General features: G+C 36.6%; 1 long non-coding RNA gene across 2 annotated transcripts in view; it reads right to left on the bottom strand.

Annotated features, from left to right (window-relative positions):
• Positions 1-930: 930 nt before the first annotated feature.
• The window catches only part of LOC311438011, a 29,161-nt gene continuing 14,568 nt past the window's right edge, over positions 931-15,523 (bottom strand). For both annotated transcript variants that reach the window (XR_014693891.1, XR_014693892.1), the window contains 2 exons: positions 2,321-2,441; positions 931-1,961 (listed from right to left, as the gene is read on the bottom strand). This is a non-coding gene — a long non-coding RNA (uncharacterized lncRNA). The remainder of the gene's footprint in view (positions 1,962-2,320; positions 2,442-15,523) is intronic.

The following is a 15,523-nucleotide window of genomic DNA, read 5'->3' as shown; positions in this document are numbered from 1 at the left end:
TTTTTTTCCCCTCCAGTGACTGAATATCAAGAGTAACCTCAATTTCCTCATTTTGGAAAATTTCTTGTGCACACTGTATGTCCTTACAAGACAGAGGAGAAGTGCTGAATTTGGAGCCAAGCTTAAGTGCTGCAGAGAATAAAGGGGAATTCTGCTTGCCCTAATGAGAGGTCCCATGGAATAAACTAAGTGAGGTCATTTAACTCGTCAACACCAGATATCAAAGACTATAAAGAGATTACTACAGTAAAGTGCATGCTTTTCCCAGTCAAAGTCTCAAAAAGATCTATTTTCATGTTTTTCCTGTTTCTCTAATATCTGTGATGCACACAGATTTTTGTGAAAGGTGATAATAGATCAAAATTAAGCAATATGACAAAAATCATAAGAAAGCCAGTGTTCAAGCTGAGTTCTAATACTGACAACTGTTACACCATGCTTCTTCCTACTGGAAAAAACTTGCACACTATGTTTAGTACAACACTCACATCTAGTGATAAAGGAAAATATTTAAGATCTATTATCTAACTTGCCAAATGTGTCAGTATACTGGAAATGAACAGACTGATGTGATTTGTGTCTAGAGAGAACGTGGGCTTTTGCTGTTCAAATTTCAGTCTTATAGCACTATCTGAACTACCACACTTGTCTTTACATGCATGACAGCCAGTAACATCCAACTTTTGTGTCAGTCACTGCACTGAATTACTTCAACAACAGCAAAGTTGAGAAGGGATGCAAGTTAACAGGCATATATATTGTGTAAATAGTGTCAATCATAGAAAATGAAAGCAAAGCAACTTCACATAGCTAAATTTCATTTTGATTTATACTGAAATATAGGCTCTGAGCAAAGACATAAGTAAATATGTGGAGAATAATGGAAGATACTTACTGAAGGAGGATTAATAAATAGCAGTAGATTCATTTTGGCTTGGTTACCCCAATCTTTAATCACAGCCATGCTCAAATTCATAAGCTTTTGTTCTGAAAACGTCACCACTAGAATTAGTCATTATCCAATCGTGTATTTCTTTAGGCTTTTCTGAAGTCACAATTTCCTTCACATTTCCACAAAAGGAGCTATGCAGCTATTTTTTGGGCAATAAATTGAATTTATTTTTTTATTTTTTTTTTGTAAATGAGCACTTGAAAGGCCTTACTCCATACAGACATGAGACAGATACGGTCTTTGACACTACCACCTAGGCTGACATGTGCCTTAGGTGTCCTCTAGTCTTTGTATATTTCTTACCCATGGAAAGCAAGAAATGGAGGAAAGTGAGAACTGGCTTGCACTTGAGTCATGACTTAACAGGTAACCATACAAACATCTAGAACAATAATTTAGATATAGTATTACAAAGTCTTTTACCTACATACTTCAATTTACACTCTTGGGAATTAACTAAAGAAATACTTATGAATGTGTCTAAGCCCATCGTTTCCAAACACTGCATGAAACAAATATAGACATGATGCAATTTTATCAATTCAGTGAGTCCTGGGTATATATCTGCATGTTTTGTTGGATAGGAATGTTACCCTGTATCGTGATCTTTGGGTTTAAGTACATATTCATATTATTCATGCACATATGAAACACACAAGTATCTCATGTTGCAAGGATACGTCAACAAACCTACTACTCACAAAAAAAATAAATGAATTCAACTGAAATGTAGATCAATATTGCCCAGTATGTTCTATAAATCATTACAGTATCAGAAGAAAAAGCAGAAACTGACAGGATCAGTATGGTATAGTGATTTAACTGTAGAAACAATATGAAAAGGAATAATATTCATTTTATTAATAATGTAGCTATAACCTCTTATGAAATTTCAGTGTCTAGTGCGCAAATGAAAGGTTTGCTGCAAAGTTTGGTGAGCCCAGATTTGATTCTCCCCATTTTCTTTCTCCTCTTCCCTCTCACCAACTCTCCAGAAAGAAGTAAGTACCTATGAAAACAATTTGCCCCCTTGAACTTCAAAGGAATAAGTACGTATGGATTCTGTGCTTCAGTAAGAATTACATGATCTTGGATTATATCAATTGAAAATGTATACTTCTCTAAAGCGTAAAAATGAAACTACTTAAGTACATGACAAAATTGACAATTTAGTCTGAAAAAATATTCCAGTGATAGACTAATTAAGAGTGAAATATGAAACAACGAATGACATTTCTTCATACACTATATCTTATCTACCATTTCATAACAAGAACACATGATGTATGACATTTAAGAAAATCAACCTATGAAAATTAACTGGAGTAAACTGTATAGAGAGGCAGATAGGCCTATAACAGAAGTTACCTTGCCAACAATATCCTGATGCAACCTTCCCTCATTTCAGACTTGTAGGTATTGGGTGACATGTTCAAATGCTTCCTCAAACACAGCAGTAGCATGCTTCTAAGTCTGAAAGATTGTAGACCTGGGTGATTTAGGAAAACAACACAACTGTAAGAATGTTCCCCAGTTATTGAATAATTTTGTGTCTAAGAGAAGAGTAGCCATGACAATTAGCCAAAATCTTAGAAATACATTGAAAAATAATAATAAAAAAATGCAGAGTAGTTTATGGGAACCTGGATGAAGATTGTGATTGCATGTCATCAAAAAACACTACTATCTTTTGTGTTTTCCTGGTTATATGAGCTTTATATTAATATACTGCAAAATTCTGCTCTAATACTTGTACCTCTAATTTCATCTGGTACTTCATTCAGCTTATTTTTTTTTCCTCTTTTACCCTGTACTGTGCTGTTGCACTACAGTTAGACATATTCATACCTGCTTCATAACCTCCATACTGCCAGAGCAGCCCTCAGATGAGGGCTCTCCAGAACAGATACATCAGTGTCATTATCCCAATTATGTTTCTTTCTTCCAATAGATGATACTGGTACTAAGTATTGGCATGAGTGCAGTATATATGAAAGTGGTAAGTAATCGTAGTAACAGCTGCCCAGTCTGGCCATTGATATCTGAGATCAGAACAGGATCTCAGGAATTTCACGTGAGCCTACTTGGCACAAATAGAACTTCACAAACAGACACAAAATGATCTATTATTATTATAATTTAAACTTCTCACTTGTCCAAGTAAAATCACTTACACAATTTAACTTGACAGATACAACGTTGTTTTTGTCCTCCCTGGGAAGCTAGAAGCTTACTAGAAACTAGTTTACTAAACTACCCCAGATCTCCTCTTAGAACAATCCAATTAATCTAAGTCAATAAGAAAAATTATAGAAAAAGTTCTAATTTTTTCATCAGTTATATTCCCACTGAAACCCAAATGACAGTTTCTTTCAGCTTATTTTGTTCTCTCAAAGCCCACCCCTAGAAGGTACCTAGAAGATCAACTGTGATTCATCAAGAATTTTTCCAAATACTGTTCAACGTTTTATCTAATCTTTTTATCCTATGCTATGCAGGTAAGTCCTAAAGAGGTCCTTCTGTCATGTTAACAAGTACTAAAAAAAAATAAAAAAATAAAATAAAAAATAGTACAAGTATAATAAAGATTTTCAGTAATCTATACAAGCTTTTTCCTCTGAGATGTTTGTGTACATATGTTTTTTGTTTGGCTTTGCACTTGTTTCTTTTCTGAAGAAAAAAATAGTATATATGTTCTTCCCTGAAAGATCAAGGAAAATAGGGATGCTAGAAATCTATGCATAGATAACAGCTACTTTTCCCTCAAACGACTACATTTGGTCCATGATAATCTAACAACAGTACAAAGTTTGTGGGAAGAGAGTATCTTTATTAGTCTAATTAACATGTTTGAAGAAGACAGACTGAAAAAAAATTGTGAACACTGTATGATAACTTGTTTATTTTTCCATATATAATCAGTTACTGTAATGCCCCTCAAGATTTCCATCTCAATTAATGGTTTTATTACCAGTGATGATTTCATCACTTTGGCACCTGCCTGTTCTATTCACTGCCAAGAAACCCTCTTCTAGGCAGTAAGAAAAGATTGTGGCCCTTGCAGCATCTACATAATCTGTAATTATTGTTTCTATGGAAACATGTCTTGCAGCTTTCCCAAGCCAGCCCAAGACAAGTTAGACTCTACGTCATTTTTTCATTTCATTGTCTTTCCCTTAACCATCACAAAATGTTTTACTCTTAATCCTGCCTTTTTTTGCAAAAAATGATGCTAGGGCCACTATTTGCCATTTAGTTCTGATTGGTATTTGTTTAACCTTGATTGAGTTAGCAGATTTCTTGTTGGTGAGCAGCCACAGTTCATCACAAAACACACGCAGTGCGGTTGTTGACCTCTTATCTGGCTCAGTCTGTCAAAACTGAATCCATTTTGCTACCTTAGTGGTCAAGGATTTTCTACGACATTCAAACTTTTTACTACTTAATTTTTCGTATCTTCAGGCTGTTTCCAAGTCCTGTAGACCCTTTTGATTAAAGGATCTTTCTACCTCCTACATTAGGCACGTTCTCCGGAGAGCGTGCCAGAGAACGCTTATCCAGCCAGCCAGGCAGAGCGTGGAAGCCAGCTGACATCAACCAAAACATGCTCCAGTAACTTACGAAACAAATACATCCATTTGTGTATTAACTGTTAATCTGAAAAGTACAACTATTACATTAATTTCCCTGGCTGCTTTAGTAGGTAATGTGTCAAAACAAATCTTATTTTCACACCTAATGGTTCTTTTCTTAAACAGTCTTCAAATTGTCTCATCTTCTATTTTCAGTTATTTTATTTCCTGCGTGACTGATCACAGCAGGTTTCTCAAGCTTATCTGTCCCTTCCCTTCAGACAGAGGAATGGGAGATCCAATTACAGCTAGTTTCAAAAGCTTTCAAGTAAATAAAACACTAACAAAACTGTCCTTGTTATTTTCAGCACAAGATGAGAAAACATCCAGCATCCTCCTACACAACTGAGGCTCAAGTTTTCAAATAAGTTTAAGGAAATTTGGTACTACTGACACAGGTCACTGTTGACTACGTATGGGGAAGCTCCCACAAGCTCTCTTGCAGCCATGAAAACTCTTCCTCCTATAGAACTGCTAGGAGGTAGCACTGGATACTAACTCCCTCCTCTTGAAGTTAATGCTCTTATGATGGCAAGATGGAAACAAGAGTCTCATTTTATAAAGCTCTAGGTTGAAACCCCTGCGGGCACTGTTGCTGTTGCATTAAAAATAAAAATGAGCTCTTCCTAACTGTATATTCTCTCTACATTCTCCCAAGATGAACAATCAAAACAGCAGTCTGATTTAATCTTTCAAAATTCAAAGCATTTTCCTTAAATTCAAAGCAGAAAGGAAGAGGGACTTCTTGTCTCACTCAACTGAAGCTCCTTACAATAGTCCTTGTGACTATAAAGTATCTTGATGTAACCATGACTAAGACAGCCCATCACAGCAGCAGACATGAGGGCAAAGCAAGGGTCTTTTTGACTAGCTCACATCTCTGTAATACTCAGAGTTTTTCTCTGAAGGCTATCAGAAAGTGTTTCAGAGCTCCTTGAACAAAATCTTCCAACTTGGCTTGATTAATTAGTGTAGACAGAACCCTCTTACAAGACCAGTATTATAACTTAATTAATTGCTTAATGTTTCTTCTGCCTTGGGAAATTTGATTAATGGTCTTCAAATAAAACATCTGGTCATACACTGAAGCAATCACTCACTCCTCTAATGGCATACAGATCATAAAGGCACTATGATTGCTGCAGATAATGTACACGAAGCACAGTCTGCTGCTGCTGCTTCTATTGTTCCAGCACGCAGCACCCATCTTAAGCATTTTTCAGCCAAATGTTTTTCTATGCTTGATTTCCAAGCACTTAATCTCTTTGTTCATTTCATATGTAAATTGGTACACCTCCCAAGAAAATATTAACACGTCCCAGCTTGTACATACTGCCTTTTCATCATATCCTTCAACTTGGACTGATCCTAGCCTTCTCTCCAGGATGTTCCCTCTCTACCACACTGATTTCTTTTTCTTCAGAGAGCTATGCCAGCTCTATTACTTCTGAATACAAAAAAGATAATGAGCTGTCAGGAAAAGTCTATGAAGTCACTCTACATCATTGCATGAGGTCCTACCCCTTCAGCATAGGATGATTCGGACAACCCTGAGGCCCTACACAGAACTCCAACAATAAAACATCTGTTACAACATGTACACACCTGCCTGCTCATACAGATGCAACTACAAGTCAGCCCATTTTATAGTTTTAACTAAGATGGAGCCACTTCTATCTGGTGCATGTCCAGGGTACATAGTAGATTACTCAACTCAGTACAAAACAAAACAAAAAAAAAAATCACACAAAGTTCCTCTGCAATATTTCATAGGATCTGATGCAACAGCACTGACATTGCACACTGACTGTGTCTGAACCAGGTTAGTACAACTTAACATGTGAAATTCTTTCCTAAGATGCTTCCAAAACATTCCCAGTCTCTCAAAAGCAGTTGCTATATATGAACTGCAGTTCTAACTCCTGAAAATCTGAAACGTCTCAAAAAGGAAACTTAATTGTGTAGTCTTTTTGCCAAGGAAGCATGCCACTAGGAAACAAAGAACAAAATTTTGTCCTACTATTTCAACACTGGAATACTTTACAAAGTGCTTTAAATTAGGAATTCAGTTTTTATGTTCTAGTTTTTTTTAAAACATGAGTTGAAATTCTGGTGGCTTGGTTTTCCAAGTTCAAAACCAAGGTGATTTGTGTCCTTGGATTTCAGTAGGTATCTGCCACTAGAACTTACTCCTAATACTTGCAGGAAAATAAAAATAAAAGGAATGATTTTTCAAGCTCCTAAAAAGGTGAATTAACACAATTTTTTCCTCACTGATGCATGTTATTTTATATTGTTCACAGTTAATGTCCATAAAATATTTTGAGATCCTTAGCTATAAACAGACATACACATAGTGCTTGTAGGTGCAATCTATTGTGGTTATTAAATGCTACGTAAGATTCTGAGAAAATTACTTGTACTGAAAATACGTGCATCCACGTTAGAACATTACACATTCACTTTCTGTAGGAATGGGTTATATTTGCATATACCACAGTGAAAATAGAAAAAAAAAGAATAGTAACCAAAGATCATTACTCCACTTAACAGCATCAATATATTGTTATCTTTTCAGGCCAGGCACTGAAAAGAAGCATCATTCATTTAATAGGTGGTTATCTATTCCCCCACCTGCCCCCCACCCAGCACAAATATTTCATGATTTATAGTGATGCATTTCTAAAAGACTTCTTTGGACAGATTTGTGGGAGCTATTCTGGGTACAGGAAGGCACCTTCATCTTTTGAGACTGCAAATCTTAAAAGGTATTCGACAAATGAGGAAGATAAAGTCATATTTTGGAATCAAGACAAAATGGAGAGTAAAAGGTACTGCCTAAGGTAATGGCTATTAAGGTATTTAGAGTGCTTTCAACTGACAGCACTCATTTTTTATCCTCCTAACTTGCAGAAGCCAAATGACAAAATACCCATTTGAGGCAGTCAGTGACCAATCATGTCTGAAACATTCAGGACAGAAAATTCTAGTGTTTATTTTTGTCCAAATTAGTTTGAAGGACATCTGAAAGGTAAAAGATCATCAGGGTCTATCCCATGATGGATATTCTATTCTGAATTGGCTCCAGAGCTCCCAGAATAAGAGAAGAAAAGAGAAAATAGATTGAAGATTTGTGGTAAAACTTTGAAAAGCAAGAGAAGGAGCTACTCATCCCGGCTCAACAGTAGAACATTGTCTGAAGCCAGAATTATTTATTTATTTATTTTAAGCAGTCTAAGTTCATATACGAGACTACTTGTTACAGCAGGCTGATCCAACTGGCAGTCAAAAGAGCCCATAGGGCAACTTGACTTGGCTCATCAGATCTGTCTGCTTCCTGCCTGCCTGCCTTCAAGACAAGACTGAACAGAAAAACAGGTATCAGCATAGATGAACAAGTGCTCAGACCCAGGTCACAGGGCAGCCCAGGCCTAGAGTCCAGAACTAGGTCCAGTTTCACAATTAGAAGAGATAGGGCTTGACTGGCAGGTAGCACAAGGACTGCTGAGATTCCCAAGTGTGCAAAGCCAAAAAAAAATCATAACAAAGGCAGTTAGACATTCAGCCCTTTAAAAAATCCTCTGTTGTTCAGTTGTTTCAGAGCTAGGTCTGCTAAAAATGTAGAAATAACACATTCTTGGAAACTTGAAAAAATATCCCCACCAAGACTCATCACTGTTTGGTTATTGCATCACTAATTCCATACTGTGCCATTAACTTCACTTAAATTCACATAATGTAACAAATTTGCACCAGATTTGATCTCGCACACTTCAGCCAATAATGAATTGATATGATAAATATTGGTATGCATGAAAGCAAACAAATTCAATCCTTTGTCTTCAGGGAGATTAAACATAATACATGAATGGACTTGTACGTTATTTTATTATCAAGGCCATTAGAAAAGTAATAAATTGTATGTAATGTATGAATGGGGCTACTGAATGCCTTTTGAATCTGCTGTTGGTAACTATCAAAACATCATGCTCCTAAAAATAATATTTAAATAGATACTCTAAATTAAAAGAAAAAAAATCTAAATACAAAAAAGATCAAAATACTAATATGTACTTGATCATCTAATGCATCAAATTCTGTCTTATTTTACACTCCACAAACTGTCTGCAATATACATGCAAAAGCTAGCAAATATAACTAATGTCCTAGCTACAATTATGTAAGGATATAAGCCAGACAAGATATACTAGGACACATAATACTTTCTATCAGACCAAATGGTACAACTATAAGGGAGGGGAAGCTTTCAAACACACACATCTTGTTTCTAAGTTAATTAGTGTGCATATAAGCGTACACACACGCAGGCCAGGCAGACAGAGTTTGAGTAACATGGAACACCAGCCTTTGTCCAAATTTAGTCTCTTTTGTTCCAACTTTACTCCAAAATTCACATCTTTCAGAAATCTCCAAGAAGGCAGCACTACATCAGATGCATTATAATTAGTTCTGGTAGAATTGAGGTTCTTTAGCCTCTTTAGCCCCATAGGCAATTCTGAGAATTAAAAGCCACAATGTGCCCAGCTCCCATTGTTTGTCAGTTGTAATTAAGTAGACCTTCACAATTTGTTTTTCCACAATATTTTGCACACAGATAAGGTTCTTTCAAAACTATCAAAACATGTTTGACTTGTATTTATATTAAGACAGGACTTCTGTCTGTTTAATTTAGTACCCAAGAGCTCATGCAGATGACTGATGTTTGATACTACAGAAAACTATTTGTTTGAAAATTGTAAACTGGCAGACATTCCTGACATTAGGACAGATGCACCAGAACTACATTCTGCTCGTTGTTTTCTGACAGTATACGAAGTACGTTACCTTATAAATAAAAGATTTAACCGTGCTTGCAATTGCAAAATTTATGACTGCTCCTGCAAGTGTGTGTGGTCCAGTGGAATTCAACTCCCTGAACCAGTCTTTTACAAACACAATAAAGTACCTTCAGGCAAGAGAGCTGCTTTTTTATGTATGGGTGTATAGTTAATATTACAAGCAGCTGTGAAAGGGAAGAAAGGATATCAGCACACATGAAGCATCAGGACATTCCAAAACAGGTAAGCATAAGCTTAAGAGTCTTTTACAGTTCAGTAAAAAAAAAAAAAAATAATAATAATAATAAATAAATAAATAAAATCAGTTCTGATACTCATCAGAAAAAAAAAAAAAAAGATTATTTTATAATACCAATATATTGCGTAATGATATGGTTTGGAGTCAATGCTCTTTCTCATGCTATTTCTGGCTGCATCATTCTCATGAACATGTAATATGAACAAACAAGACAATAATGGGAACCTTAACAAGTTTGAAGAAGTTCCTTATCTTGGTTCTCAAGATACTAAAGGACAGAAGAAACTTGCAGGAGGGGAACATTGCTGACATGAATGCAGTCCTGGCTAAACCACACCACCTGAAAAGGTTGAACTCAAGTAAAAATGAAAAAGAAAGCCAAACAGAGGACCAGATCCAGGAATAATTACCGCTTAGCTCGAAGGCATAAGCAGGAATGAAGCTGGCCCACTGCAGAGAAGTAAATCTTAACTTAATAGGACGCTTGTCCTGAAAAAGTGATGGTGGGATAAAAGCCACATAAATAAAGCCAAATGTAGTCACCATTTCTGCAGACTGCTTTTAGGGATATTTTACACCACCTTAGAAATTTTTCCTCATTTTAGACAGTTCCATAAACACAATTCCATTCAAGGTTTGGTTACCCTAAGGGTCTAAATCCAGCACAAAACCAGCTGCACACTGTTCTATACTGAATCACTTTGAAGTTCTTTTTTCAACACCCCTGTAAACTGTTCAAACTTGAGATCAGTCACTGTGCACATACATTTATGACATAGAATAACATTTTCTGAATAACTAGTCACCAATTAACTCCTTTAATAGGCAATGCTATGTTTTAAACAGTAAATTTTCATCCTCATTTCATGCTTGATTGTAATGTCAGCTATAAGGTTGTAGAACATCCTCCCCCTCAACACCACTCAGAGTAAATCCCATCTGATACTGTCAAACGGAGCATTACAGCAGCCAACAACCATCCATATGTCACAATCTGGGGGAGGCAGGGGTAGTTTACAGCTATTCTATAGTATCAAGGACACTGCTTTGGCAAAAAGTATATCACTCTAATCAGGTAGTTGAAGAAACTGTATTTCTCATTCAGCATAAATTAGCTATTGCAACCCCCAGGAATCACCCTAGGTGTTTTGGAGTAAATTAAACTTCTTCTCTAAGAATTAGTCTGTGCAAAAGCCCTGCTGGGCAAACTGATTTCTCCATGTGCATTTTCCATTTTGCCTACATTCAGTTAGATTGTAGGGGAATTGAAATTTCTCATGGGATGATGTTCATTACAAAAGGTAATTGGGATTGCACAGTTTCTGAAGCTTCTAAGCAGTATGAATAAAGGTAAATACTATGTTTGTTTCTCTAGAATTGTAAAATCATTGCACTGCTTTCAAAGTTTATTAGCCCCACTGTAGTCAGAAAACACGAGGTAATTAGGTAGGTAAAATAGACCCTCAAGTATACAATTGCATCTATTAACTACTTTGGATACAAGTCCCACAGTTGCACTCTGGTTTATGATATTTTTCATCCAAAGCATATTTCACCGTTCATGTTTATGACTGAAACACAGTAACCTGGAAAAAAACATAACTGCTTAATAATGCAGAGCAACCAGATAAGGTTTAGATGGCAGAATGAAAATGAGTTTTGACTTATTTCAGTAAACGGCAACTTCAAGAAAAATTAAGACTTGACCAAACCACCCAGCTAGAGCCACCCTCCACATTACAAAATATAGTTGGATCTATAATTACCACTAACTTAGGCTTCGTGCACTGATGGTTTCTCAATACTGTTTGGTCAAGAGAGCCAGCATGACCTATTTAACAGAAATTCAAGTTTCTATGCAATTAACAGGTTTTAAGGAAGAGTGCTTTTAGCTCCTGCCCCTACATGCTTTCATAAGCTGTTCCTGTCTCTATGTCAAAGACTGTTCGCTTAGCCTAATCTGCAGACAGTTTCAGACTGACTGTATACTGGAACAGAACAAAAGAGAAGCAATGAAATCCATTATCAGTAGCAGTCCAGTGTCTGTTATCTCTCTCCTAAGCCAAGCACCATCATGTCCTAAAACCAAAGTGCTGCTGGAACCAGTGCTGGGCCAAAGCTGAGATCTCACAGTTGGGTCATACATGCAGCAGGAACAGCCACCAATAACTTGATGTCCCTTGGCTGCACACGGAAGAATTTGTTGTAATCCTCTTTAACTGCTGACAGTCACTGGATCATATTTCTATTTTTCTATACTTGGCAGAATTATCTGCATGCACTACAATACAGACAAGGCTCAGGTTTGGCCATCTGGCCATAGATGTCAAGCTGAGACATTTTCCAGTAGCAGCATCTGGTTTCTCTACAAAAAGCAGCATGTTTGCAGCTTTGGGCCTGTTATATGGTAAGACTATGGACATATCTAGGCTGCCAGACCTTGCATTGGCTACTTTTGATTCATCTAACTCCCTAAACTTTTCTTTGTAAGACTATGTACAAGTATATCTATTTGGTAAAGGTCTAATAAGGAGCTAAAGCTTATCCTATATACTTCTCACTATGTGATATATCACAATCATGAAACTGATATTCATGCCAAAACTATTATATAAATATAGTCTTGGAAGTGCCTAGCGCTAGAAAGAAAAGCTCAGCTTTCAACAGGTATGTAGAGCCAACAATTCCTACACCATCGGTTTCTAGTTGGCACAAGTTGTCTCTTCTGTATAATGGCATAATACTTCTGACAAAAGGAGAAGAGAAAACTGGGGCTGAATACGATTCAGCTGCTTTGAAAGGGAGAGCTATTTGCAAAACAATCATTATATGGAAAAAAATAAAGAAAAATAACTAATTAGTTAAATATGCCAGCTAAAAGTGATGATGCTAAATATAATGATGCCTGTTCCCTGCATAACTTAAATATAAAAACAGGATAGAAATACATGGCCTTGTATGGAGGTGGGAAAAAGCAGTCAGATTCTGATCTATAATTAACAGGTCATGGCATGCCCTCAGCTGTGTAACGACTTCGGCCCTTAGAAGCTAACGTAATGCATATAACAATGTGTGGCAACACACAGATACCATTCAAGATATATCACAAAGCTCTCTATACTTCCCAATACCCGACACATGTCAAACACAGGAAGACAGTCTAGTGTTTTTTAAGAGGGAGTTCCTGTGAAAGAAAACACAAAGCCCAGAATTAAAGACTGAACTTTATTTCTGTAATCTCTACAGAAACATGCCATAGGATTTTTTCATATATCCTATGCCATTTCTTTCTGTGTGACACTAGTAAGACACACTTTAGAGCAGACATACTTTAGACCAGGAAGCAGCTTGTACCAAAGACCAGCAAGACAGTCTTCAGTGGACAAGCTCAATTTGTCACTTAAATTTTACCATGCCAGGCAGTAACTCATTCTTAAAATTGCATTTCAGACAGAAACGCATAGATAATATGAATGAAAGGACCTAAAAGAATATACATGTAATAGCCATTCATGTGTTAACATTAAAAATCCCATAGGAAGATGAAAAATTCTCTGCCTAATTCTGCTATGGCATGTGGGAATAACTGCAGTAATTACTTACCCCAGACTAGGAAAGTTATTCTCAAAATTAACCCAACTGCTTTCCCAGGCTTAGTAGAATGACAATTCTACAGAGATTGCACAATATATCTGCCAGAAGTGCAAGCGCACAGAACAGACAATGAATTCATGGTAGAACATTTGGATGTGTTATTCCCTTTTCTGTACATGATATGCAAGTATCTTGCTATTATACCAGCAGGCCTAAAGATACAGTAGTGTGCTAGCTCCCAAGTGTCAGGAATAAATATGCCCCATTGGAAGACTACATTGATTCAAGCACGGAAGACATATCCCTTATGTACAGATGCTGCTTGTCCTCTGTTGCAGAGAACCACAGCAGGAATTTTATGTCTGAACATATGGACGAGTTAGTCATGCCCTATCTGCTCAGAGAAACAAACAGAGCCAGGCTGGATAGCTTGCAGGGCAGAACAGTTGTTCCCCGCCCCCCAGCCCAGTAAAAGGCCATGATGGTGGTACTGAATCTTTATTTTAATCAGTAAATAGATGCAGTTACTGATTGTCTGGGCAACTAAGGGCTAGAGAGATGGAAAATTTCACCGCATATTATGTGTTGCGGAATGGATTCACTCTTTTTCAGCTTTCTTTAGACAAGCGTTCTGCTTTTTTGACGTAAGAAACAAAAAAAAAAAAAGATTCTGGGTTGCATATTTCTGTGACAAGGCTGGATTGTCTTGAGCAGAAACATATTTCAAACTGTATCAATTCATTGCACACTGAGCTCTGACAGGTCAAAGGGAACAGATCAAATCCACCTGATACCACACTGCACAATGTTGGATGTTGTGCACAGATATATGTGACCTTTTCCCTGGACAGATAATTAATTTTGGCGATATAACAAAGCTTGAGGAATGGAATCAGTATAGCGATGATAGTGCTGCTAAACAATAGGCTGACTTCTTTATAACATTTTAAAAAATGGTTACCTATTATTCATGTCAGCTTAACATGTTTGTGTCCTCTTCAATTGGCATACTACATACGCTTTATTATTCACCATGAACTGGCACTAGGACCATCTCATCTGATGCTGACTTGCAAATGTGATAGCTCTAACCTTAGAGAACAAAGGCCACAAAATCCATTTCTTGCATATGCGTCATGCTTAGAGTTCACTCTCTATGGATTTGAAGGACTATTTCCAATCTGGAGATTTTGTGAAGGGCTTATTTTTTCATTTGTTTTCAGAGATAGGGTGCAGCATAATATGAAACCTACATTAAATGGAAATATGATCTTCTTGAAATGAGGCTTTGAAAAAATGTTCATTTTAAGAGTTGTACAGCTGACTGCTTCTCGGGTCCACCTAATACACCCTTTCCTGACCTGGAAACTTTCTGTCAGGAGATTTCACCAAACTAATGCTCAGACTAATGCATATTTAAATAAATAAATAAATAACACACAAAACATGCTTCACTATTCAGCATTCTGTGTTTAGTGCAAAGCAGGAAGATCTGAGCTAATAACATTAAGAACTGTTGATCTTGCTTAGATTCTATGACATGAAAGAACATCTATTTTTTGCTAAGAGATTAGATAGGGAGGAATTTATACATGTGGAACTCCATTTAAAGTCAAAATAGGTCTCTGGCTCAATTCCTGAATACCATTCTTAATTCTGATCTCATCTATACTGAGAGGTGTGCTTGAACAGAGTACAGATTTAACCAACTTTTCCAGAAGAAATCTCAAACCTCCTGTGTACAAGTCTGAGAACACAGCAGACCTCATTAATCTTACCTTGAGACTTCAAGATTCAGATGTCAGGAGCAGATATAAATAGCAAGATACATAATGATAGGTGGCTTTTTTTTTTTCCCTTTAATCATATTCCAATTTCTTATATATTTTTAAATTATAACCTTTCCTGTTAAGTATGAATCTTGAGTTTGGGCTTGGCCACTACTTTGACTTCGAATAAATACTGCACTGCTTCTCAAACTCTTCCCTAATAGGACTCATCTTTATTGGTAATGTGAAAACAGTGCAGCAAGTTTCAGTCATCCTCACCAACTTCTGCATGGCTCCTTCAGGGCCTTTTCTGTCCTAGTTCCTTCTAGATTCATAGACATTTTTATATCTTTTAGGTTTTGCACAGATTTAATTAGACACTTGTTAGCACAACTCCATTCTATTCAGCTCAAGTTTCTAGTGTCATAACTATCATCATAATCTCTGAACATGTCATCAGCAATCGCTTAGAAATTTAA

Source organism: Aythya ferina (genome assembly GCF_964211825.1).
Source record: "Aythya ferina genome assembly, chromosome: 5".
Lineage (NCBI taxonomy): Eukaryota > Metazoa > Chordata > Aves > Anseriformes > Anatidae > Aythya > Aythya ferina.
Note: the sequence above shows the minus strand (reverse complement) of the source record. Positions and strands in the feature narration are given on the sequence as shown.